Below are 25,556 nucleotides of genomic sequence, written 5' to 3'. Positions count from 1 at the left end.
AGTTACTGCAGTATTATTCACTGTATTCCCTGTGCTGTACTCCACGTCCCTGTGACTGCTCTGTAACCACCAATCTGTACTTCTTAATCCCTTCACCTCTTCCTCCCAGTGCCCCAACCCCCCTCCCCTCTGGCAACCCTCAGAAAAGGGTTGTTCTCTGTGTCTGTGAGTCTATTTCAGTTTTGTTGATTTTATTCCTTAGATTCCACATGTAAGTGAGGTCATATGGTATTTGTCTTTCCCTGTCTGACGTATTTCACTCGGCACAATGCCCTCTAGGTCCATCCACACTGTTGCAAATGGTAAGAGTTCGTTCTTTTTCATGACTGAGTAATAATCCATTGTGTGTACGTACCACAGCTTTTTTAATTTGCCAGTCTATTGACAGGCACTTGAGTCGCTTCCCCATCCTGGCTGTTGTAAATAGTGCTCCTGAAGACTGTCTCCATGGGGGATATTCGACTCAGGACTGGGGACGATGAGGAGGGCGCACATTCCTGGACCAGGCTCCACATCGGGCACTGTGCCAGGGGCTCCACTGGCTTCAGTCGTTCCTTCGCAGTCACCCGGTGAGGCAGGTGCTGTTGTCATCCCCATTTAAACCCCTTTGGGGTCACAAAGGGGTTGAGCGACGCCCCAGTGCAGTGTATCCATGAGGAGGGACAGCAGAATTGTCGCCTCAGCCCTGAGGTGGACCTTCACCCTCGTCCTGGTGGTGGTGTGGAAGAGGGAGCAGGGTCTGCTATTCGGGCTGACCTCACAGCCCGTGGGCTCTGGCCCCTCTCCAACTAATGACTAGTTAATTAATCATTAACTAATACAGAGAACTAAGTTACTATAGGGAATGATGTTTTAACAGCTGGAGCTGGAGTGGGCTTCGCTGGGGCAAGCTTCCTGTCAGCGTGTGGACTGGAGAAAGGGGCCGGCCACCAGCTGGTGGGCAGTATGGTGCTGAGGTGATGAATGTGGCTCCAGGTGTGGCCAGACATGGCTTTGAATTCTGCCTGAGCCATTTCCTGTGTGACCTTGGGCCTCAGTTTGCTCACACGTGCAGTGGGGGTTATAGTGGCCCCCTACCTCCTCGGGTGCTGGTGAAGACAACATGCGATCCCACAGTAAGATGCTTAGCACTGGCCTGGCCTGGCATGAGTGTCCCACAGTGGATGCCATTGTTGCGCACCTTTGGTAGGGAGGGTCCTGTGCTGGGTGGAGAGTTTGAGCCACACAGATATCCTTGGAGAGTCAATATTTAAACTGTGGACTAGGACCACTAACTGGACCCTAATCTGGCCATGAAATCAGCTTCATGGGTCCCAGTGAACATTTCTTAAGTGAAAAAGAATATAAAACCTCCCAGTGTATTGCACAGTGTTGGTAAGGTTTGTTTTGTGCAACTCTTTCTGTTCCACATTCATGTTCGTGTGCGTGTGTATGCATGCTCTCTGAGTGTGTGTGTGTGTGTGTGTGTGTATCAAATACACATTTTTCCGTGAGTCATGATTGAAGTATTTGGGGCCAGTGTCTTAGAAGAGATTATCTCCCTCCTGTGCAATATTCATAGAGCATCTCCTGAGTGTGGGACTGCACGGGGGGGAGGGCAGGCTGGGTTGTTGGGTCCAATTCTTAGCAAGGCGTGTGTGGGTGAGCAGGTCTAGCGGGCAGCAGAGGCAGAGGGTGAGGTGGGAAGGGAACGCTTTCTGGGTGATGATGTGCGATAGATGGGGATCCTGACTGGAGACAGTAATGCCTGGGGGGAGTGGTTGGCTTGGAGTCGAGCCAGAGAGCCACCCTGGGAGGCGGGGCTCCCTGTCAGTGGAAAGCCACAGGGTCAGGCCTGGCCGGAGGCACCCACACTGGCTAGAGCAGAGGGGGCGTGGGGGTCATCCCCAGGTACTGGGTAAGGCCTATGCCCACCTCCTCTGGCTGGGGTGGGTTGGGGAACAGGAGGACTCAGGGTTGCTGATGTTCCCCTCACTCCCAACACTTGCAGGATCCCCAGTGACTGGGTGAGACCCCGGCCCCTCCCCTGGGCCCCCAGAGCCTTTAGAACCTTCTCCTCCCCTCTGCTGCCCCAGCTGGCTCTGGTGGGTCTGGCCTAGGACCTGGTTCAGCCCTGAGCCCTGGTCTAGGAGACAGAGCCTTTTTACAGCTTAGATCCCCACCCAGGGAAAATCACAGCCTCAGTTTTTTCATCTGTAAAGTGGGCTGACTAACCCTTGAACAGCTGGCCACATGGGTGGTGGTGCCCATCTTGTGACCTAATGTGGATGAGCTGGTTATAGGAAGTGTGAAGGGCTCTGGGTGGTTGCTATTGTCATCTCTAAGGCTACGAGGGCTGGGGAAGGTCATGAGCACATCAGCTGTCTGGCTGGAGAGCCCCCTGCCTCCCTCGTGACCTGGGGCCGTGGGGCAAGGGTGAGGACAGGCCTGTGACCCACACTGAGCTGGGGATATCCCCAGCTCCTGCAGGGGAAGTGACCTGTTGGGGGCCTCAGAAGGCCCTAGGTTTGGCCTCCATCTGGGAACCCCAACTTTCAGAGTCCCACATTAGGAGCCCCAGCTTGGAGGTCCATGTTGCCAGGTAGAGGGGCGGTGCCCTGGGACTGATTGGCAGGGGCCAATTTCTAGGAAGCTGTGGGTGGCTTCCAGCCCCATGAGTCCAGACCCCGAAGGCTTGGGTGTAAATGTGGCAGTTAGAGAAAGGCCACATAATTGAGCACGTCCCCTGTGCCAGGCACTGTGCTAAGCACTTTTGTTTATTTGCAGATTTAATCTTCACAATAGCCTAATACACAGGTGTTTTTATTATCCCATTTTATGGGTGAGGAAACTGAGGCCAGGGATGGGTAGGTTTCACGCTCAGGCTTACCTCGCTAGTGAGTGGCAGGGCTGGGCAGAGGGCACGAGCTCTGGATTCGGGCTGCCAGCGTTGAAATCTGGGCTGTACCACTTACTAGCTACATAACCCTGGAAAAGTGACCGAATCTCTCTTGTTGTTAGTTTCGTGCTCTGTGAAATGGGGTAACAACAGTGCCTTCCTCCTAGGGCTGTTGGGAGAATTGCACAGGATAATTGAGGTAAAGTGCTTAGTGGACAATGAGGGCGCCATGAGTGGGACCCACTTTGTCATCTCTCCCAGCTGCAGCAGACCCCTGCTGTGTGTGACCCCGGGCCCGAGTCTCTTCAGGTGTGTGACACAGGGTACTCGTTCCTTTCTTGCCCCTCTCAGTAGGGTTGTTGAGGATCAGGTGGGGTTCGAACCAGGGGTCAGTCCTGAGGGAGACCTTCATAGAACAGAAGTGCCAGACTCCCCGAGCCCCAGGAGCTGCCAGGAATTGTTAGGGCTTTTAGCTTACTGAAGGGTCCTGATGCAGCCTGTTTGGGCTGCCTGAAGCTTTCGTGTCTCCTGCTGGCCTTCGTGGGCAATTGAATTGGCGACCCCGTAGTCACTCTGGGGGCTCCCAAGATGCGTTCTGTGGAAGGGCTTGGTGGTCAAGCGGGTGTGGCAGAATGTGAGTCAAAAAAAGCTGAATGGGCTCATTTGCTGCAGGACTCGCCAGAGCCTTTGACATGCTAACAGTCAGTGTCCACCCCCAGTCTGTGACCGTGACGTGCCCCAGGATGATGCCTCAAAGGCCTGGTGCCGGAGGCCCTCTTTTCCAGTTGGAGAAACAGACCTGGAGCGAAGCCTAGGAAGCGATTCCCTCAGATTCTGAAGTTGTCTTTATTGAAGCTGGGACCAGACCCCGGCTCCGTGAATGCCCGGCCAGGGCTCTGCTGAGGACACGCCCTCCTTTCCCTCCTTCCTCTGTCAGTCTCAGAGGAACGCAGGTGGTGCTGTTTCTTTCCCGAAGGCTCCTCGCCCTTTTCTGGCCCTCCCTCTGGCTCCCAGCAGCATCAGAGTGTCGTGTCCCCTTGGCGTGGCTGGGAGATGGTCTGTGCCCAGCAAGTGGGCCCCTGGAGACGCTTGCCTGGCTGGTGGATGGCAGAGGCTTCATCCCAGCTGCAGGGTCCCAAGCAAGTTAATTCTGTTTTCTGAACCCAGGCTCTTCCCCTGTGTAATGAAACTCATCCTCTTGTCTATCGTCTGTTGGCATCCTGTCTATGCTCTATTAATGTTCAATTCATGTATAGACATTCACAAGTCTAACAATTCTTATCATTTCTGGGCACAAAGAGAGAAGAACACGGAGGAAGTGAGGGAGACCCTGGGCTGTGGGGTCTGGCATGGTTGGGGCTGAGTCCTGATGTGCACCCACGTCTGGTGTCTGCCCTTTAGTAGATTGCTACCCCGCTCTGGGCTCAGCACCCCCTCCACCCCTCACCCCACCAATCGCCTCTGAAGCGAGCCAATGTGGGGGACTCCAGGGACCCATTTCACGGTGAGCCGTGAGGAGAGGGGAGCTGAGGCAGGACTGCCTGGTTCCCCGCACGGAGTCAGTGTTAGAGTTGGGAAGGGAAGCCAAGTGTCCCCGCACTGCCATCTACTCTGTCTTGAGCAGGGCGGTCTTCTCCAGCTTCTACACCTTTGATCTCCCACCCTCCTCGGAGGGGGCTGCCCTCGGCTCTGCCCTCAGGGCAGTTGTGGTGTCAATACCCCATGCCCTTTGCTGACTGTGGGGGCTTAAGTGAAAGGCCAGGGGTGGGCCAGGCTGGGTCCGGAGGTGGGAGGAGGAGGTGGGGCCTCCCTGGTAAAGTGTCCTCTCCAGGGCTGTTTGCCTGGTTTATTCTTAGCACTGACTCATTATAGAATCTATTTTTAGCCCATTTCCAAGTGTTGCCAACATCTGGTGCAGCCAGTACCGAAGGGGATGGGGGTGGTGGGCGACCCCTTTGGGCTTTGCTGGGGGCTGGAGCCATGGGTGGGAGAGCGGGGACAGAGACTTCTGCTTCTTGCATTGGCCATGACCTGAACCCGGCTGTGCAGCAGGTGTCCTGTTTACCCCTGTGCACCGATTGCTCTCCTCATCTCCTCACCGGAGCTCCAGCTCCTGGTGGGCGGGGCAGTGGCCCAGGGCTGCTATGCAGCCACAGAGCATGAGCTGGTGGTACTCCTCAGGAAGGCTTTCCCTAGTCCAGCCCCGTGGGTGCCGGGCGGCCTCTGACTCCTGCAGAGGGGGCCTCAGAGGAGGGAGGCAAGCCTCAAGCTAGGGCACTTGTTACAGTCACCATCGAAGGAGGAACAACAGGCATTATAGGCCAGACTGCCCGGGGTTGAGTCCTGCGTTTGCTGCTCACAAGCTGTGTGACCTTGGGCAAGTCATCGACCTCCCTGTACTTCAGTTTTCTCATCCATGAGATGAGGATGGGAGTATAGTGTTGTGAGGATTAAGCAAATGATAATGTAAGAAGTACCTAAATCAAAAGTGCTATAAAACAGGGAGGTGGTAGAATTTTTATTGTTTTTGTTGTTATTGTTACTAATGAGAAGCTCTGTGTGTGCTATGATGTTGGGGGGAGTTGGGTAGGAGGCTTCTCGGCTTTTCTTGGGGTGACGCCTAGGGTGGGGATGGGCACAGCCAGGCAGCATGGTGGTGGCGGGTCCAGGAGGCCGCAGTGAGGGCCAGGAGCACACAGGTGTGGAACGTGGGCTCTGCCCTTCACAGCCTGGTGAGTTGCTTAACTTTTCTGAATATCCATTTCTTTACTTACAAGATGATAATATGCAGGCCACGGAATTATTATGGGAAATAAAGCACCCAATGTCTGTGGAGCATTGCTGGGCACCAGGTAGGAACTGAATCCAGGAGACTTTTTTTTTGCTATGTCCCTGTCCTGTGAGGGGGAGGGGGCGCCATTGCCCTGGGACGGGGAAGAGAGCTTGGCCTGGAGGCTTGGAGGGAGCTGTGGTCCTAGGTCTCTGAATGATGGGGTCCACATGCATTACTTCTTTCTCTGGCACTTCTGTGACAAGAAGAGGCCGGAGAAAGCTGTGGTTTTTAGACTCTTCCTCAGAACCCCCAGGGGTTCTTTGGGGGCGCCCAGTTGGGCACCAGGTGGTCTGGTGCGCTCCCTCCCCACAGAGCTGCTTCATTCTCATGTTTTACATAATCAACGTTCCTAATGAATTCTGTCTGAAAACGGGGTTCTGCTGCTAGGGGGCCTCCATGCCCCTTGTCACCTGACATCTGTGTCCCCTGACTTGACATCGACTCTGGGAGGTGACCTGTGCAGGGGACTCAGGGGCGCCATGGGAACTGGTGCCCAGAGGGTGCCGGGGTGTCCCTCGGCGCAGCCCACAGCGGGGCCTGCAGGCTGCCCCTCAGAGGAGTAGCCTGAGTGTCACTCCAGCCTATGTGCCTGTGGGAGGTGGGGGCCTCAGAGAGAGGACTCAGTCCCAGAAGCCAAATGCCCGAGGGGGAGGTGAGGGCTGAGCTCAGTCAGAAGCCCTCCTGCCACAGTGCTGGCCCATAGTGCGTGCTCAAAAATATTTGAAGTGACTGCATCTCAGAACAGTGGACCTCTGGTGTAGTGGTGGCAAGTCTTCCCCTCCACCCTCCACCCTCTTCCCTCTTGGCCCTCGCCCGCCTTCCCCATCTCCTGCTTTGCTTGACCAGCCTTAAGCTACCCCAGCCCTGGGGTCCAGACTCAGCCTTGCTCAGGCACCCGCACAAGACACTCCTCACCTGACTCTGTTTGTTCATCAGTAAAATAAGGGCAACAGGCTCAGCATCAGAAGGCTCCTCCTGGCTCCTACAGCCTCTATTCTCAGGACAGGTCACACACATGTGTGTGCACCCCGCCCCCACACACACACGAGTGGTCCGTGGGCCTGGTGGGGAAGGTCTTCTCCTTCCCCTGGCCAGGGGCCCTCAGCTGCTCCTAAAGTGGAGGTTGGGGTGCCAGGTGTTCCTTGGGGCCTCCAGGATGCCATGCGCTGAGCTGTGGCTCAGTGGGGGAGGCGGGTCCTGTGGGTGTGAGGGGAAGGGTGGGCATCCAACTGTGTCCACTGGGCTGGGGCCGCCACCATGACTTTCATGTGTGACCTTATGAGAGTGTGGGCGGCAGCCATAGGGCACATATTTGTGTCACTATGACTGGGTGTGAGGGGGTGTGTGCGTCAGGCCAGTGAGGGTGCAGGGGCAGTGATCTCCTGTTGCCTGACTGTCCCAGGCTCCGAGGAGAATGGACAGTGATTCATGCAAAGGACCACATCTCCGCATTTTGGCCACAATCTGAGGTATAAGGTGGCTAGGCCCCCTCCTCCCACCCACCAGAGGCCTCCGTTCCCCTCCTCTCTGGCCTCGGACCCAGTTTCTCAGGGGTAAGTGGGTGCCTTGACCTGCAGCCTGCCACGCCTCTCAGTGGCCCATGCCTGCAGCTACAGAGCAGTGCGGGACCAGGAGGCCTCCAGGACCCTGTGTCCAGGCACTAGGTAATCCCCTGCACCAGAGGAAGTAGCCGGATTGCTGGGCTGGACGGCTGTGGTCAGCACTGCCTGGCAGCTGAGTGGTGTTCTAGCTGGAGAAGACCTGCCAAGGAGGGAAGGGAGTGGCTCCACCTGCCCACCGTCTCCCTGCCATCCTGGCTGCAGCCGACTGGTGACTCATTCCCCTGGGGAGTGAGCCAGCTCCTCTCTCAGGCCACCCCAGGGCCCTGGTGCTGAGCCCAGGGCCCCAACAAGCTGGGGAGTGAGGAGTGAGCCCCTCTGTCTGGGGATGGGTTCCCAGCAGACATTTTATGCACCCACCCCTAGCTCCACAGACTTCTTCTTCCCTTTGCCCCCAGGCAAAGCCACAGCCCCAGATTACTTAATGGGACCAACGTGCCTCACTATCGAGCAGTCCAGTTCCCAGCTGGACTCGGGAGGTCCTGTTTCCCAGTGGCTGCCACCAGGCATGTTCCCATTCCACTGCCTGGGATCGCTGGTGGATAGGGTGGTGTCTGCCTCCCCCACAAGGCTGCGCAGCCTGGGAGGGGGTGGGGAGGCCCTCTCCAGGGAAATGAATTCCTGGCCTGACCCCAGATGCTGGCCTGCCCAGCCCTGCTCCAGGGTAACGCTGGGTGCACACACAGCCCCATTGTACACCCCGGCCCCGTGCCTGCAACGGGCCTGGCACCAGCTCTATCAACAGCAGCAGCTCCGTCAGCTCCTTCGCAGCCCCTTGCCAGGGCTTGAGCCACTGGGCCCCTGGTGAGGAGGAAGCAGGCGGACTGTCATTAGGGTGTGAGTGTATCCTGAGTGGAGGGACCATTCAGATACTTGAGAAGCCAAAGGAATATATTTGTTTCTCTTGTCAACTGTGAGGTACAAGAGCAAGGAGCATTATCCCCCTTCACGTGAGGAAACTGAGGCACCAAGAGGTTTCTCTGATTTGCCCAAGGTCACACAGCCAGCACATGGCAGGGGCGGGGCCGAGCCCAGACCACCTGCGTCCAGAGCCTGTGCTGCACACCCAGCCCCCGCGTCAAAGTTCCGGAAAAGGCAGCCCAACTTTGGGGACCGAGACAGGCCACTTCCTAGAAAGTGTATGTCCCCAGCGTGGAAGGGCACCAGCCCTGGAGCTGTAGGGTCCCCATCTGCTTGTGTGGAGCTCAGTGGTTAATTTTCAAGGATGATGCTGAGGGTTAGGCCAGCAGAGCAGGTCTCCAGAGCTGGAGTGTGGCGCTGTGCCTCAGTTTCCCACCCATACTGTACATCCTCTCCATTCCATGGGAGGTCACAGGAAAGTATAGGCGAGGTGTGACCAGGGTTTGGACCTGGACCCTCACCCTCTTTCCCTGTGTTCCACAACCTAGACCGCCCTGCAGACAGGGATGCTAAGGCCTCTGGTTGTCTCTATTTTGAGATTCCTTCCTGCACTGGTCTATCTCCTCAGGTTTCCCAACTTGAGGGGACTCTGAGGCCAGGGAGCCTGCCAAGGGGGCAGCCAGCTCTAGGCTGTGAGGGGGTCCCATGGCCCCCAGACTGTGGTGGAGGGTTCCCTGAAGCACCTTTACGGGGTCTGCCCACTTCTCACGTTCTGTGCTCAGCTTATCTGCTCCGTGAGCCCCGGCCCCCAGGCCGGCAGCGCTGAAGCACCTCTCTTTTCCTCAGCCCACCCTGCCTGTCCCCTCTCTGTCCTGGACGTGAGGCCTGGCTCCCTCCTTCTGTGCCACCTCAGCCTTCTTAGCAAGTCAACAGGGCATTCTGCGTGACCACAGATTGTGCAGTGCCTTGGCTGGGCTGTGGGAACGGGTGGGGAAGAGAGAAGCTGGAAGGGGATGCAGAGGCTGTGCCCCTCTCACCCCGGCCTGGACCCTCACCTCCTTCCCCACCCCGGTCAGGCTCGTCTTTTCTGTTTCTGCCACTCCTGCCACCGGTCAACACTCTTCTCCCAAGGCCATGGCGCTGGGCCTGTTGGGGGGCCACCAGAGATGAGCGGGGAAGGAGAGTAGGATGGGAGGAGCATCTGGAGGCCCAGACTGTTGGGAGCGGGAGTGAGGAGGCCTCTGGGATGAGCCCAAGGCAGGTTTAGGGAGGGGAGGGACCCTGGATGCCTTGAAAGCCAGACTAGGGAGTTTGGACTTTTTCTGGGGGAACAGTGGGCAGCCACTGGGGTGATGGAGCAGGGAATGACAATTGTTTGTTGCTCAGTTCATTTTCCTTCTGCTCCTTTGTTCTCTTGGGGCAATTTTCTTTCTCCGTTTCAGCAAAGACAATGAACCCTTCTCTCTGCTCTTCGATTCCCTCTCCCGGACCCCTGCTCACCCCATCCCACATGTCCCTGCTCTGTCCTTGGCTTCCTCTGCTCAGCTGGCTGGTCTAGGTTCCCTTGCCCTGCTTTGGTTTGGCTTCCCCTTCCCCTCCCTGGCCCCAACCCACCTCCCCTGGGGCAGGGGTTGGGTGAAGTTGAACTTGAGGGGAAAGGGATACAGCCATGGTGGGGCCACACGGTGGGAACGGTGTGGTGGTGACTGAGCCAGGCGGGTGCCCGCTGTTCTGACATAGCTCTACACCCCTCAGGGAACAAGCCTCCCCCGATAATGCATCTGAAGCTCAGTAGGAGGGTCCCACTTTGCATTTGTCAACCTGATGGGTGGGAGTATAGATTTCTCTAACAGATGAATTAGCGTGCTGGGCCCTCGTGTTCTCATTATTGAATTTAGCAGAAAGGGGTATTTAACCAGTTGGGGATCAGCATGCAGATGACTGCTGCTCCCTTTTATCTCCTTTCAGATAGCCGTCCGTCCGTCCGTCCGTCCGTGCCTTCATCCACTCACACAGGCACCCGCCCATCCATCCACCCATTCAGTAATCTGTGCATCCGTCCGTCCATGCCTTCTCTTCACCCATACAGCTGTTATATCTATGGGTTCACCCAGGTGTCTACCAAATATTTATTGAGCACCTGTATTAGATGTTTTATATCTAACTCTCACAGAAGCTCTCCAAGACAAACATCATTGGGAGGAGACTGGGACCCCGTGAAGTTAGGTTGCTGAAGGTCCTGCAGACAGTGAGCAACAGATCCCGGGTTCAGCGGTGCCTGCTTCCAAACCCACGCTCTCAGCGTGGGGTCACAGAGCCTTCCCTGGTGTCCCCAGGGCCTCGTTCCAGGCATGGAGCATAACAGCCATGCTGCCGACCGAATGGGCACACCGAGGTTCTGGGGTGCTGGCGCCCCATAGTTCCAGCTGCAGCGTGGGGGCGGAGGCAATGCTGGGCTTCTAGTCTTACTGGCATTTGCCACCTATAACCTAATGCTGCCGTCACCACCCCTGGAATGGAGGCGTCTTCGTCACGTAACCTGTAGCCTTGGCACACCCTTGGTTCATCTCCATCTTACCAACTCTGCTTCCGAGGAAGGCCTTACCTCCCACGGGCGGGGGACTTCTAGGCACACACTTGGCCACTGTGTCCAGCTTCAGCAGTCTCCTCCGGGGACTGGGCTGTTACACGCCTGCTTCTCCACAGGCTGCTAGCCCCTGCTTTACTCTGGCCCCTTTATTGGCCTTTCTTTCCAAGTGTTAGAGAGAGTTAGCTTTTCATTTCAGGTCGAAGCTGCCTCCTCGGGCCTCACGGACTGACAGGATGTGAGTACAAGGATGTGGTACAGGTCGTTTTACCTGGGAGGTGACCAGGAAGCACCAGTAGTGGGCAGACTAGTGAGACGGGAGGGAGGGAAGCCAATAAAATGTGTGTTAGGGATCAGTGACTGCTGTGGGTACCTGAGGCCCAGTCTCCTTGGGGACCTCTGTGGACAGAGCTTTAGAGTTACCCAGAGTGGGATGGGGTGAGGGATGGGCTATTTATTCACTCACTCCCCTTGTTGTTTGGCTAAGGGGTGCTGGGGGCGGGCAAGGTGCTGCCCCGGCTGGCTCGGGCACAGATGCCAGAGGGGGGCCAGCTGCCTGGGTGTGCCCTGGCCGCGAGGCTGGGGCCTCTGCGGAGCTCACTGAACCCAGGCCTGGTGGTCTGGCTGGTCCCTTGGGGTGTGGCTCTGGTCACGGCCCCTCCCCACAGCTCCCTTCTCTCGTGGCCCTGCCGCTGCCACCCCTCCGCAGCTTCCCTGGGCAGACCCTCCCCACTGGGGCCCGTCACCACACTCAGTGACCCTCAATGACCCTTCGGGAGCACTTACTATGTGCCAGGTGCCACAGAGAAAAGAAGGGAGCTGTCAGGATCCCTCCGGGCATTCACAGGAGAGGAAGGGTCCCGGCGTGCATGTCCTCGCCCTAGCCGGACACTGGCCGCCCTTTTCAAGGCCCATCGCAGGCAGTGGACTTCACCACGCACACAGGCTGGAGCCGCCTTCGAGTCCCCTCCCAGCTCTGGGATCCCGAGACTGGAGACTGTGATTGTCGCGGTTTCTCTGACTTCCTTTTTCTTCCCCTCACTGCCTCTTCCCTTCCTGGGGCCAGTAGGTCGGTGGCTGCCTTTCAGTCAGTCAGAACTGAGCCTTCTGGTGCCCTCCTTCTGTGTCTCTCTGGGGAACAGGATGCACTTCACCAGCAAGGGGGGGTCAGTGTATTCAAGGGCACACTTTTTTGTCCCCAGTGAGGGCTCTGCCTGGTACCTGCTCCCCACCTCCCCCCACCAAGACTCATGCTTCCCAGTCTCATGCCTTCTGGGGCAGAGGACATGGGAAGAGTTAAGAGCAGGAAGTGGAGTGGACGTAAAGGATTCTGGGGTGGGGGGTGGGGAGGGGCAGACGGCAGGGATGGGGCAGGTGCTGTGCCAGGCTGGTGCCCTCACTCTGAGAACTCCTCATCGGGCTACGCAGACACACAGGCCAAATCCTGGTCCCTTCGACTCATCTCTCTATCCACCACCCGCAGCCTTTGCCCTTGACGTTCTCACTTCCAAACCAGGTCTGGTCAGGGTGTTCGTGCCAGGGTGGCGGAGGGCAGGAGCGTGTCTGCCTGTGCTGGCCAACTTTGTTACCTTTGACGTCCCCCCCCTACCGACTAGTGGCATCTATTCCCCAGCCCGTGGGCAGGGCTGGCGCTGGCAGAGCTCACAGCTCCCCGGTACCTGCCCCACTTGGATAGAAAGGTGGCTGTACTTATCTGGGGCAGGAGTGTTGGTGTGAGGGCCGGGAGGAGGACAGGGAAGATCTGCCCAGGGACCGGGAGGTGGAGCTGATGATGAGGTTCTCTGTCAGAGTCTCGGCTGGGGCTTCAGCATCTTTGTTCTGGGAAGTGTGAGTGTAAGGCAGCTGCCTCCTAAGGGAGAAGCTGGGGAGGAGGGGATTTGAGACCGTGAAGGGGGAGAGCGAAATTACCATGCTCCTCCCCGCCCAACGTGCAAGAAACCCAGGGCCCCCGGTTCCTCTCTCTGTCCGGCCAAGGGCACAGTGTTGCTTGTGTGGTTTAAGGACAGAAAAAAGGTGCGTGAGCTGCCATGTGCATTTCGAGAGTAAGACTGCTTCTCTCATGTCTGGGAGCAGCTCCCTCACTCCTTTGGCTGGTGGGACTGGAGCCGCCAGGGGTCATTTCTCCTGGGGGTGGGGGAGTGGTTGGTCTTCAGAGCCTTTGACTTTGCATGGAAATGGGAGGAGTGGGGCAGCGAAGTGTACCTGGGCAGGGCAGAAGTAAACCCAAGTTCTGGGGCTGGGGCACCTGCCGTGGCTGGGGAAGCGCGGGTGGGTGAGGGCCGGATAGGACCCAGGGGGCAGCTCCGGGGTTTTGTGCCTCTAGTGACTATTCCCAGGAGCCCAGCTCACGGGCAGGCCGGGGAGGAGGCCGGCCATAGGTGCGTGTAGTGAGGGAAGAAGCCTGTGATCATCCAGAGGCCTCTGCCTACCATGGCCACCCTGTCCTGCCCCCACCAGGCGTGAGTCAGACCGAAAGCAGAAGCTGCCAGACGCTGCGAAGGGTGAAGCGAGGCAGAACCGACTGTGCTATTTTGGAACCTGGTTAATTCCCCTCCCACCCTCCACCTCCCTTCTGTCAGGGCTCCCACCCCCTCCTGGAGGCCAGCATTCGCCTTCCTTAAGGGGACAGTTAGGACAGGACTTGATTTCCCCTGGAATGTACGTGTGAGGGGTGGGGTGCTTAAGGCCCCTCCCCCGTGAGCCTCCCCTCACTGGCCAAGAGAACTGGCTTCTGGGGAACCAGCCTTTGGGAAGCTGGGAGGGCAGTGCCCCCTCCCGGTGGGAGCTCAGAGCTCACGAGCCGGGCAGCACTGGCCAGGCCAGGCCGTGGTCACCAGCCTTGAGGACTGCCCATCTGGCTCACCCCTCCCGCCGCTGCCTTCTCCCCCCGCACCCCCCCGCAGGCCAGCTGTCAGCTGCCTCTCCCAGGGGTGTTAGCTGACAAGAGCTTCAGGTGGGAGCGTCTCCCGGCAGGGTTGGGAGGGATTTCCGGACCCGGGGAGGGGGGGAGATATTTTGGGGCCAAGGGCCTTTCCAGGACCCATGACATCACATACTCTGCAGCAACCCCAACTGACCCTCCTTGTCCATGGTTCTTTTGGGGGCATTCTAGGCCTGCTTGGGGTTCTAGCCCCACTTTAGGGTTTCTTTGGAAGCCACATGAGCCTCAGGGCCCCTGGAAGTCCAACCTGCGGGGGTGAAAGAAGCCAGTGGGGTGTGTGTTTCTGAAGATCTGTCACCCAACTGTAGGTAGGGTAGACAGAGGTCTCCGCCCCTCCTACAGCTCTGTGGTTGGGAGACGATGGGCTTTGCTCTCGTTCCGTGTGGTAGTGGGGGGTGGTGGGGATGGGTACAGTGTCCACTGGGCGTTGCTGCCTCTCAGGGACACGCTGAGGTCAGAGCTCCACCCTGCTTTTTACCCCCCAGCAACCTGGGGTGGTAGGTTTCATGCTTGGGGGGTCGGTCAGTAGGCACGCTGCAGGTGACCAGTTAAAATGTGGGTCCTTGTCAACCTCAAGTGAGCAGGACTTGGGTTTCTCATTGCTCAGGTGGATCTGGGGCTTAGGGAGGTGAGAGGGAGGGACGAAGCAGCGTGGAGGAAAGAGTGTTCTCCCAGGCCAGCTGCAGGGGCACACTCTGCTCCCAAGGTGGCCTGCTCTCTGCTGGAGCAGGGGTAGGAAGGTCCCCAGGCGGTGTGTATGGGATGGTAAGTGGACATGTGTGTGCAACGGTGTGCGTAGGGGCTGCCATGTGTGTGCGTGGGGCTGTCTCACGTGGCCTGTCTCGGTTGCCTTTCCACTGGTAGCCACATCAGCCTCCAGGCTGTTTCCCCACAACCTGGACCATCCCTCCTCTGCACCCAATGAGCGCCCAGCGCGGAGCTGGCCTGGAGCCCCGTGTTCCCCTCTGCTCCTTGGTGCCTAGTCCCGAGTCAGGGTTGTTTGCTCAGGTTCACGGTGGGGCTCAGAAGGGCCCTGCCTGACCCTAAAGTATGACACTCCACCAGGAGCCTATACCTCTCTGCTCTTTCCTCCCACCTGTCACCAATGTTCATGCTTGGAACCAGGTGGCCAGACCTCCAGAAGGCTGCAAGTGAAGTGCCTTTGATGGCCCACGCATCTGCTGGGACGCGGCTGCGAAGTGCAGGTCCTGCTGCAGCGGGTCTGGGCTGAGGCCTGAGAATCTGCATTTCTAACCAGCCCCCAGGGGCTGTGACTCGGGGCATCATGCTGTGAGTGGTGAGGACTTACAAGGCCCTCTCCTGTCTAAACTCCATCCAGGTCAGTGCTGTTTCCCCAGCCAGGGAACTAACTCACCCTCTCAGACCACCTCCTAGGTGCCAGGCATATCACCCACTTCAGCCCCCTGGGTCCCCTCACCTACTCGGAGGGAGGAGCCATCTTATTTTACAGATGGGGAAACTGAGGCTCTGAGAGGTTAAGGACCTGTCCTGAGTCACACAGCTGGTAAGCGTCAAAGCCAGACCTGAACTCTGGTCTGTCGGTGTCTGGAGCACTTCCCACTAAACCCAACTGTCTGCCTGAGAGTGCGCTCTGAAGGACCAGATGCAGCTGAAGGGATGGATTGGGGTGGGGGGGGTGGGTCCCAGCAGTCTGGGAACAGCAGGGGGCAGCTCTGGGTGGCTCCTGAGGGGAGGGAGGGACTGAGTGGAGAAGAGTGCTGGAGGAGGTCGGGGCTGAGTGGGGCTCGAGTCCTGCCCCACCTTCCTAGCCCAGGGCCTTCTACTAAAGGGCTTAAGACCTCCCTGCCTTCTCAGGCCCCCTGCTGACAGACTCCGAACCGGGGCGGCACACTGCTGCTGTGCTCTGTGCACCCCTGAACCTGTACGGGCAGAGGGTGGGTGTTCAGACCCCTGACCAGGCGCCCCGGTTCCGCCGCCTACCAGCTCTGTGTCCCTGGGCAAGCTGTCTGCCTCTCTCTGGTTCAGCGGCCGCCTCTACCTGGTGCATAGTGAACGCTCTGCGAGGTCATAATGAAGGCCTGTGGGTTTGTACCGGAGATAAGAGTTCGTGGACCACCTTCTGTGAAGTTGACGCACTTGTCCCTGCTCAGAGGCATTTCCCCTCCCCTCTTCCAATGTCTTCTTTTATTTAGCAAAGCCCGGATCCTTCAGTTATAAAGAGGTTGTTTTCCGAGTTCTCAGAAGCAGATTAAACTCTCAAAAAGGGAGCGAAACATCTGCAGTGTCCAAGCCTCAGGGAGACTGGAGAGGCTGTGGCAGGTGGGATGGGGTGACAGAGGGGAGGAGGCCCAGGAGAGCGGGGCAGGGGCAGGGAGGGCTGGACGGGGTGGCTCCGGCACTGGGGCTGGGTTTGGAGTGAGCCCCCAGGTGGGAGCCGGCAGCCAGTCCGTGGGAGGCTGTGTGCTTCTCCGCGCCCTGTGCCTGTGTCCTCTCACACCAGGAGCCACCGGCTTCCCCCATCCAAGCAGCCAGTGGATGGAAAGGCAGGGGCTGGGCCCCTGAGGCTGCCACAGTAATGCATGGTTGTGGGTCCTGCCCGTGGGTTCTGGTTTCCTCGCCTGTACTGGAGCTGGGTGCTGGTCACTCACCTGAGAGCTGGGCTTGCATTCTCACCTCACTGGGTTCTTGCAGTGTGCCCTTGGACAGGTCATGTTTTGAGTCTTGGCTTTCTCATCTGCCAGGAGTGCTCTTTGCCCCATGAGGTGTTCGAGGAGGACAGATGTGATCTGGCAGTAGGTCCAACGAACTGCAGCGCCTGGTCCGCGGCGGGGACTCAGCGGGTGTTCGCCATGGGAGAGAGTGGGTGATGATTGAGCGGTGTCAAGTGATTGGACAAGCAACCTCTGAGGGCCCGGAGCCTCATTCTGGGAAGCCTGAGGGGTAGGGTAGGGGTAGAGGTTCTGAAGAGGAAAGCTGACTTCTCTGCAAGCTTCCTTGTAGTGGGGGAGACTGGTAGGTGGCCAGGAAACAACCAGAGAACAAAGCAGTGTGGACGCAAGCAGGACACTCAAGTGGACTGAGTGTCTAGGAGGGGGTGCAGGGGAGCAAGGGAAAGAGAGGGCTTTCAGCCCCTTGCCCCACTCCAACGCAGAAGAAAGGCAGCTGCCCAAGGAGGGGAAGGCTGAGGGATCTCATGTGCGTGTGCACACACACAGGAGAGAGAGAGCGAGCGAGCGTGTGTGGCTGGGCTGTGTCTGGGTACATCACAAGGGCGGATACCCCCAAGGGCCTTTCTGGCTTTTCTTCTGCATGCTTCCCTCAGCTACATGTCCCCAGCCCCCACTTTCCTTCAAGGCCCAGTGGCAGTCCCCTTGGGGCTGGCCTCGTGCCAGGGTCCAGTGGGACTCTGGGGGACAGGACGGGCTCCTCTCTGATCTGTGACTGCCCTAGAAGCTGCCTCCTCTGCTGCACAGTTGCCAGTCCCACCCTTTCCTGTGGCCGATGGGCCTTGCGCGGTGGCCTCCCTGTACCTTCCCCCTCCTCCCCTTTTCTCTCCCATACCTCCTACTTGTGTTCAACAGAGATTCAAAATCAGGCCCCCGACTGCACTTCCCTCCCCCCAGAGCCACGGCCGAGGGCAGCGCCCTGCACTGGGTCCTGGAGAGGCAGGCGCCCTGCTCTGCATGGTGGAGGGCAGTGCATCCTGGGTTCTGGGCTTGCTCGGCGCCACCCTTATGGAGCCGTAGCTTCCTCCTGTGATTCAGTTTGTTCCCAGACTTGATCATCACAAACTGGGCTTCATCAGCCTGCGCCAACAGTGTTCCCACTTGGCAAAGTGATGATGTTGCAGAAAGATACAGAGGACCACACTCCGCAAGGTAGCCTTTATGCCTGTCCAAGGCCAGGTGATCTTTAGCCATGGGGGTGGAGTTCAGACTGGAGGGTCCCTCTGAGGGAGAGTCCGAGATGGAATTTTCTGGGGTCATGGAAATGTTGGGCATCTCGATGAGGGTGGTGGTCATAGGTGGGTGCACACCTATAAAAGTTCATTGAGCTGCATACTTTAAACTTGTGCATTTTGCTGGAATAAATTATACCTTAATAAAAGGGAAAAGGTCAAAATATGAAGATGCAAATGTTTAAAGCATGTACCATTGACTTCATTCCTGTTCCTGGTACGAAATACCTTCCAATCAAACAATGCACATTTACCAGGGGCAAGTGCGGCTTCCGTTTGCTCTCATGCAACGAACGTTGGAAGGAGCCACACTATTGCCTTTCATGACCTTTAGGGAACCGCTGGGCCAGACAATACAATAACCTGCCTCTGAGAGCACCTCCAGCATGTGGGGTTGTGCAGTGCTCTGCCTACTCATGATCTCTTTAGAACCCAAAGGTGGGCATCCTTACCCACCTGCCTCTCCCACAGCCCTGCAGTCAATTCTGTGATTTATGAGGGTGGGGGTGGGGAAACTCTTTTAACACTCAAGACTTTTGAATAGGAAGCAAAGAGCATGCCCAGTAATGGGAAAAGCTGGTCCAGGCCATCCTGCCCTGTCCTGTAAGGAGAGTCAGAGCTGAGGTTACTAGTAAGCTGCCCTGCTGCAGCCTGGGGCCTTGATTGGGTGTGTGCACATGTGTGTGTGTGAGGGAGAGAGAGAGGACATGAGAGAGCAAGAGAGTGACAATGGATGGGACCTTTTCTCAAAAAACTCAAGAGAACAGAAAGAGGAGACCCATCAGGGATGCCCCAAGTGGGCATGGGCAGAGCGACAGTAAACGGTGACAGAATGGTGGTGTCTCTGCTTTTCCCATGCAGAGACATCCCAGCTGGTAAGCCCCACCGACTGGCTGCTGGGAAGACTGAGGCTGGGCTTGGACACTGAGTCAGGCTCCAGGTTTCTGACGGCAAGTTCCCACAGTGAGCAGGGCTGCTGGCTCCCGGGAGTCTTATGACGCCTCCCCGCCCCTTGCTCTCTTTGGATCCGACCCAACTGTTACCCCCTTCGGGGCCCTGCTGGGACTCAAGACTGCCTCGGTGGTATGAAATGACTTTGTCTTAAGGTGTAGGGATTGTGTGGACATGGTGGTTCCTTTTCCTTGTTCACCAGGTCTTCCTTTGTGGCCTCTGCCACAGGGGCCTCAGAGTAAACAAGACAAACCCCAATGCTGGAATCTTTCTCTCTCTTCCCTTCCCAAGGCTGAGAGGTTCCACAGGAGGTCTCGGGGTGCCTTGTCCTGCCTCCAGGAGCCTGGGCACCTGTTCAGAGGCTCCCCTTTAGCAGCCGGCTCGATTTCCCCTCCACCACACGGTGCAGTTCCCGCACCACTGTAACAGACGGGCTGGGGCCGGGAGACAAGGTCTCCCCACCCCAGAGGCTCAGAACCCGCTAAATGGCTTAACCAGGCGTCCTGGCCTCTGGGCTTGCACGCTTTGTTGTTTCAGCTGCCAGGCATGTGTTTTTCTGGGAATACAGGAAATTATCTCTGCCCTTTGAGGAAGGGTAGAGATTTTTCTGCTTGTGTTTGGGAATTCCAGACAATTTCATCATTCCAGGTATCCTCTGGCCCCTGGGGCTGGATGGAGGAGATCAGAGGTCAGCTGCAACTCTCTGACGTAGGCAGGCTCCTCCAGTGGGAACCCCTAACATAAAACGTGGCACCCCCAGCCCCGAGTGCAGGACTGAAGCCAAACTCTAAGCTTGAGGGCTCAGGCGATGGAGCCAGACTGCCAGGGTCCAGCTGTGCTACGCGTTGGCTCTGTGACCTTTGGCAAGTGACAGCCTGTCTGTGCCCATTTCCTCATCTGTAAAGTGGGGGCAGTGCTGGTACTCACGTCATGAAATAATCGTGCTAATTAAATACGGTGCTTTGAACAATGTCTGGTGCATGTTAAGTACTCCAGAAGCATTAGCTATTAGTCTGAAACATTTTTCCCAGTTAGACGCACGTGTTCATTATAGAAAAATTCCAAAAGGTAAAAAGAAAAAAAAAGATTGTGTCATCCAAAGAAGTCTGTAGCGTTTTTATATATTCCTTCTTGAGAGGCTTTTCTGCATGTATTTGTGCATGGTGATGACCCAATTTTACATACAGGTTACACCCCCGTCTTGTCACTTGAGGTGCCCCGACGCTGCTATTGTAAGCGTAGTGCCCCGTCGGGAGGGACACATCCCATTCATCCAGGCACCCTATCACTGCGCATTGAGATTGTTTTTGAATTTTCTCTATCTAATGTGATGGGCGTCTTTATGCAGAAAAGCCTTTTCTGCATTTAGGATTACTTCCTTGGGCTCCTGGCTATTTTTTAAGGCTTTGATACACATTGCCAAACTGCTTTTCCAAAGAGGACAGCTGTACCCGGTCAGCGGGTTGTGTTGAAGCCACCTGGAGCCAAAGGGATTTTAAAGTTGTAGCCACACTTGGGTGGGAGGGTAATTCATTCAGCCCTTTTTTTAAATTATTTGTCTGGATTCTTATGTAACGTTTTAAATGGGAGCATAACATGGAGAAAATAAATTGTGAGTTAGTAGTATGATGCCTCCTCATAAACGTGACACTCCCGTGTCCCCAACACCCACATCAAGTTACAGAGCATTCCTAGCCACCCCTCCCAGGGGTGACCAGGACCCTGACTTCTAACAGAAGGTTTTTGTGAACTTTATAAACATCGATCATGCCACGTGCATTTTTGTATCTTGCTTCTTTTGATTAACATGATGGCAAGAGTCCCCCGCTGCTGTGGGCAGCAGTGAATTTGCGTCCCTAGTGCCCAGCATTTCAGTGTTCGAGTGGCCTGCACTTCCCCACCCGCTTTCCTGCGGGTGGACGTGGGGGTGACCTCCAGGGCGGAGGTCACCACAGTGCCGCGGTCACCTTCTGAAGCATGTCCTCTGCAGAGCACATGGGTGTGCTTTTCTGCTGGGCGTACGGTTAGAAACGGAGTTGCTGGCTCCTGGCAGGTGTGTATTTTCTGCTTGCTCCTCCAGTTTCAAAAGGATCACCTGGAAGGCAGAAGAACCCCCAGGGCAGTTTAGGCCCCACAAGGAATTAAAGGGACCTGACCCGGCTAAGAGTCGTTTAGGGGCGTGAAGATTGTGCTGCCCCTGGAGGCTCCTTTCCGGGGCTGGGGTGGACCCTGGGTCCTGGCCCTGGAACTCCAGCCGACCTTGCGTGGCCCTGAGCCTCTGGTGGCCAGTCAGTGTCCTCACCCAGGGTCCTAGGCTGGCCTAATGACCATTGCACTGAGCAGGGCAGGGCTTGGGCCAGACTCCAGGTAGACCCATCTTTGGATGTGATTTGAAGTAGGTTGCCCCCCTCACAAACTTCCTTTCCCCTTGTTTTAAAAGAATCACACAGTTAGCACATATGTACGTCCTAAGATTTGGAGGTGGAATGAAAAGCNCTGGAACTCCAGCCGACCTTGCGTGGCCCTGAGCCTCTGGTGGCCAGTCAGTGTCCTCACCCAGGGTCCTAGGCTGGCCTAATGACCATTGCACTGAGCAGGGCAGGGCTTGGGCCAGACTCCAGGTAGACATGGGGGGGGACCCCATCTTTGGATGTGATTTGAAGTAGGTTGCCCCCCTCAGAAACTTCCTTTCCCCTTGTTTTAAAAGAATCACACAGTTAGCACATATGTACGTCCTAAGATTTGGAGGTGGAATGAAAAGCTGTAAGAACACCTCTTCACCAGCCCCATTCCACCACCTCTCCCTCTCCCCTTCCGAGAGGAGACCACTGTGAACAGTTTGGGGTGTTGGGGGAGCCCGGATAGTGGATGAAGAGTGGGCTGTGAATCAGGCTGCCTGGATCAAATCCCTGTTCCGAGGCTCATCAGCTGCGACACCTCGGGTGAGCTACTTTACCTCTCCCTGTGCCTCAGTTTCCCCCTGAACACTGGGGGCACTAACAGCAGTCACCTCACGAGGTCGTTGTGAAGAACAGATGACTTAACATTTGAAAAGCACATAGGCCAGTGCTGACCCCTGGCAAGCGCTCAGGAAGCACCCTGACCCCCCTGATCTGTTTTACGCATTTACCCGAGTGGCCCAAGGCTGCGATGCACGCTTTGCTCTGCAGTTTGCTTTTTCCACCCAGTACCGCGTGTTTGAGATCCGTTCTTCCTCCGTCAGACTCCCCTGTTCTGGGGCCCTCCTTCTCCCCTGTCTGCCCCTCAGGGAGTGCAGGGATCTCTCCCTGTCTTTCATCTTCCTCCGTCCGCCTCTTCCTTCTGGAAGGGCTCTGCTCAGCCTGTTCGTACTGACGTGTGAATGACGGTGAGAGGCCCACACTCAGGCCCTGAGCTCAGGAGGCAGTTTTGGAAGGGGGCCCAGAAGCCACCTGTCACTGAGCACCCAAGGGCCTGTCCCGGAGCACTCCTGTCCCCCCACAGCCCATGGAAAACGGTGCAGGGGCTGAAGTCTCAGCTGAGGAAAATTCTGTACACTCACCGTGTCCCAAATCCTCACAACACCCCTGTGAAGAGGTGATGTGACCGGCTCCATTTCACCGACTCCATTCACCAAGGAGAAAACCAAGGCACAGAGAGGTTAGGTGGCTTTCCCAAAGTCACCCAGCCAGTCCAGGCAGGACACGGGCTTCAGCCGATTCTGCTGGACTGTGAAGCTCATTTTGGTCACAATAAAACTAGAACCCAGACTCAGCTTGGGGCAGGGGTGGAGTCCGGTGGGAGTTTCTGGGTAAACAGTGTAAGGAAGTGGCTGTGGGCCACTTGGGGTCTCCTGAGGGCACAGATGTGGTGTGGCTCTCATCCTCTCGGCTGAAACTTCAGCCCCCACTACCTTTTCCATGCGTCTGGGCAGGAGCAGGAATTTCCTGGGGCATCAGGCCCCTGGCCCCCTCAGGAGGAGGGTGTTCACTGGGGGTGGAGGCAGGGGAGAGGGCTCTTTGGGGAAACGCCGCGGCCCCAGTGTATGTACGGGGTGGGCATTCAAGGCTTCCATCTTACTGAGGACATTCACGGTGGTCCCTTTCCAGGCCTGGTGGGTCTGGATGGTGAGATGGTGGGGAGGGTCTAGGAGCACTTCTTTAAAAAACTTTTATTGCATTTGTTGAAGTAACATTGGTTAATAAACGTCACAATGTTCAGATGTACAATTCTCTAATACATCATCTGTACATTGTATTGTGCGTTCACCGTGTCTGGGGGCATTTCGGCTCCTCTGTGTCCCTCCTCTCAGTTGTTCTTGCGCAGACCAAGCACTGAGGAGGCTGCGCCTGGCCCCTCAGACTTCGAGAGCAAGCAAGCATGCTGGGGGCTTACGGGGAGGGGTTAGCACACCCAGGGTCTCTCTTGGACCACCCATCTGCCCCCAGACCCCTTCAAGTGCCTCCCTCAACCCCAGACCCATCCTACCCAGGTGGGGTCCAGGGGAGGGGCCTGGGACCCTGTGGGAAGAGCAGTGCTCTGAGAGCTGGCGGCTTTGACAGCGGGGGTAGCGGTGGGAAAGCTCCGTCTGCTGCCGCCAAGCCCCCGTCAGAGGACAGGAACAGGCGAAAACCGCCCACAGCCCTCGATGCACAGACCCTGCGAGGCCCACAGTCTCTGACACCTTGTCCCAGGAGGCTGGCACGGACCCCAAGGGCAGTGGGGCCGGGAGTCCCGGGTCCACCTGACATGTGAGTGAACTGGGGCTGCAGCAGCCACTCGGGCTGAGCAGGGCCCGGCCCCAGTCCTCCTTGGGCAGAACCAGCTCTAGCCCAGCACTGTGTCAGACAAACAAGGGGCCCTTCTCCCCCAGTCTCCCGTGCTGGCTGGCACTGCCAGGCCCAGCCCCTCCCCCCCCAGAGGCTAACTGAGGTGAAATTGTTCCCGAGGTGGAGGGGCTCCCCAGCGCTGCTGTGTGAGTGTGTGGGTACAGCTGCGAGGGTGGGGGTGGCTGGGCTGGGGTCAGAGCCCCTGGGGCTGGCGTGTAAGGTGGGCAGTGGGGTGAAAGGCAGCTGCCCCTCTGTGAAGGCCACAGGAAAAGGGTGAAGGCTGCATCCGTGTCCCTGCTACAGGACAGAGAACGAGGCAGAAGGGGAGTGTCTGCACCTTTCTCCTTGGGGACTGTCCTTTTGGAAACTGGGCAGATTCCCTTGAGGCTAAGGCAGCCCCTTTACGAATTCCAGCCTAGGAGGGCAGAGAAGGGAGGCTGGTGGTGAGGGAGGCCCTCTGAGTGCTCAGACCTGGAGGCAGGCGGTGCTGCCCCCGCTTTGTAGGGAAACAGCCGTGGTGGTGGTCAGAGCCCCGGTTTGGGGGTCAGCGGTCTTCCGCTCCATTCCCGGCCTTGGACCAACTAGACATGCAACCTGGGATGGGCTCCTTCCCACCTCAGCATGGGGTCTCCAGACACTTCCTACCCCTCCCCGGGGCCAGGAAGCCAGATGCCCTGGCATTGGGTCCCAGCCTCTGTCCTTACTGCAAGATGCTTAAAGTCCCTGTGCCTCTGTTTCTCCTTATCGATAAAAGGAGAATAATAACCAAAACTACTTCCTAAGCCTGTTTGAGGTTAAAGTGCTCAGAACAGTGCCCAGAACACAGTAAATGCTCAAGTAGGTGCAGATTATTATTACTTCCATGATGCGGTGATTTTCACTTTATCAGTTCTTCCCCTTTATGCTTGCGTCTGGTGTCCGGCATTTGACAGAACATGTCAGCCTGTGCTGCCTTCCTTTGCCCCCTGCAGAGACCTGAGGTTCATTTTTAGGCCTCAGGGTGCAGCTCTGGTCTCTGGTCTGCACCTCAGACCCTGCTTGTCTGTGTCTATCTGTTACTCACTCACCGAGCCTCCCAAGTGCTATGTGCTGCTCAAGACACATTTTATTTAACATTCTTGCCAATCTTCTAAGGTAGAAATTGCTTACAGATAAGGCACCTGAGACTCAGAGAGGTTAAGTGACTTGCCCAAGGTCACACAGCAAAGAGTTGGGATTCAGGCTCACACCTGCCCTGTTTGATAGCAGTTGCTCAATCACAAAGTCATGCTGCCTCTTGCAATATCCCTGAGATGGGACCCTCCAGCCCCTGCCTGGACCTGTATGGAGTCTGGGCATCTACAGGGGCCCAGCCTCTTGTAGAGAGTCTCAGTCCATCCCAGCTAAGGTCCCTGGGAGGGACCTTAGAAATCACCTGCTCCGATCCTATTATATTGTGTGTGGGGGGGATGGAGGATCAGAGAGGAGGGATGTGACCAGGGTCACTTAGTGAGCTAGGGACAGAGTGGACCGAGCTGCAGGACTCATTCTGTCCTGTCCTCCTTCCTTCCAGACTAGACCTGGAGGCCTTAGTCCTTCTGTCCCACTGAGACCCATCCATCCCATTGAAGATCAGGCTGACGTGCTAGGCAGTGAGAAGCCCCCTCTGAGCCCTGGCAGGACCGGGTGCCCTGAAGTGACCCTCGCTGCACAGGGCTGTAAAGGCCTGTGGACGCCACAAGCTCGGAGACTACCGTCGGCTTGCTGCTGCATGGCCAGTGCCTGGTTCAGAAATAGTAACCGGCCCTGCATGCGTTGACAGAGCATCTACGGGCACAGGCCCCGGGCTGGTGGCCAGAGGGACGGCAGGGAACAAGACAGACAGATGCCTGCCCTTAGGGGAGCGTGCATTCCTGGTGGCAAAGAGATAGACATCCCTGGCTGGTGTGGCTCAGTGGACTGCAAATCAAAGGGTCACCAATTTGATTCCCAGTGGGGACACATGTCTGCATTGTGGGCCAGGTCCCCAGTAGGGGGCACATGAGAGACAACCACACATTGATGTTTCTTTTCCTCTCTTTCACCCTCCCTTCTCCTCTGTAAAATAAATAAATAAAATCTTTAACGAAAAAGAGATA

General features: G+C 56.9%; 1 protein-coding gene across 3 annotated transcripts in view; it reads left to right on the top strand.

Moving 5' to 3' along the window:
• The window catches only part of TFEB (transcription factor EB), a 45,000-nt gene that overhangs the window by 12,129 nt on the left and 7,315 nt on the right, over window positions 1–25,556 (top strand). The window contains exons 1-2 of one of the 3 annotated variants that reach the window (XM_037052501.1): window positions 14,545–14,549; window positions 16,143–16,149. The exons of the other annotated variants lie outside the window; for them this stretch is intronic. The gene's annotated coding sequence lies outside the window, so the exon portion shown is untranslated. Of the gene's footprint in view, window positions 1–14,544; window positions 14,550–16,142; window positions 16,150–25,556 lie in introns of those variants that run through there. 3 annotated transcript variants of the gene reach the window in all.

Source organism: Sturnira hondurensis, unplaced genomic scaffold (assembly GCF_014824575.4).
Source record: "Sturnira hondurensis isolate 20B ecotype Veracruz unplaced genomic scaffold, ASM1482457v3 Scaffold0000880, whole genome shotgun sequence".
Taxonomy (NCBI): Eukaryota; Metazoa; Chordata; class Mammalia; order Chiroptera; family Phyllostomidae; genus Sturnira; species Sturnira hondurensis.
This window is presented reverse-complemented; position numbering and strand designations above follow the sequence as displayed.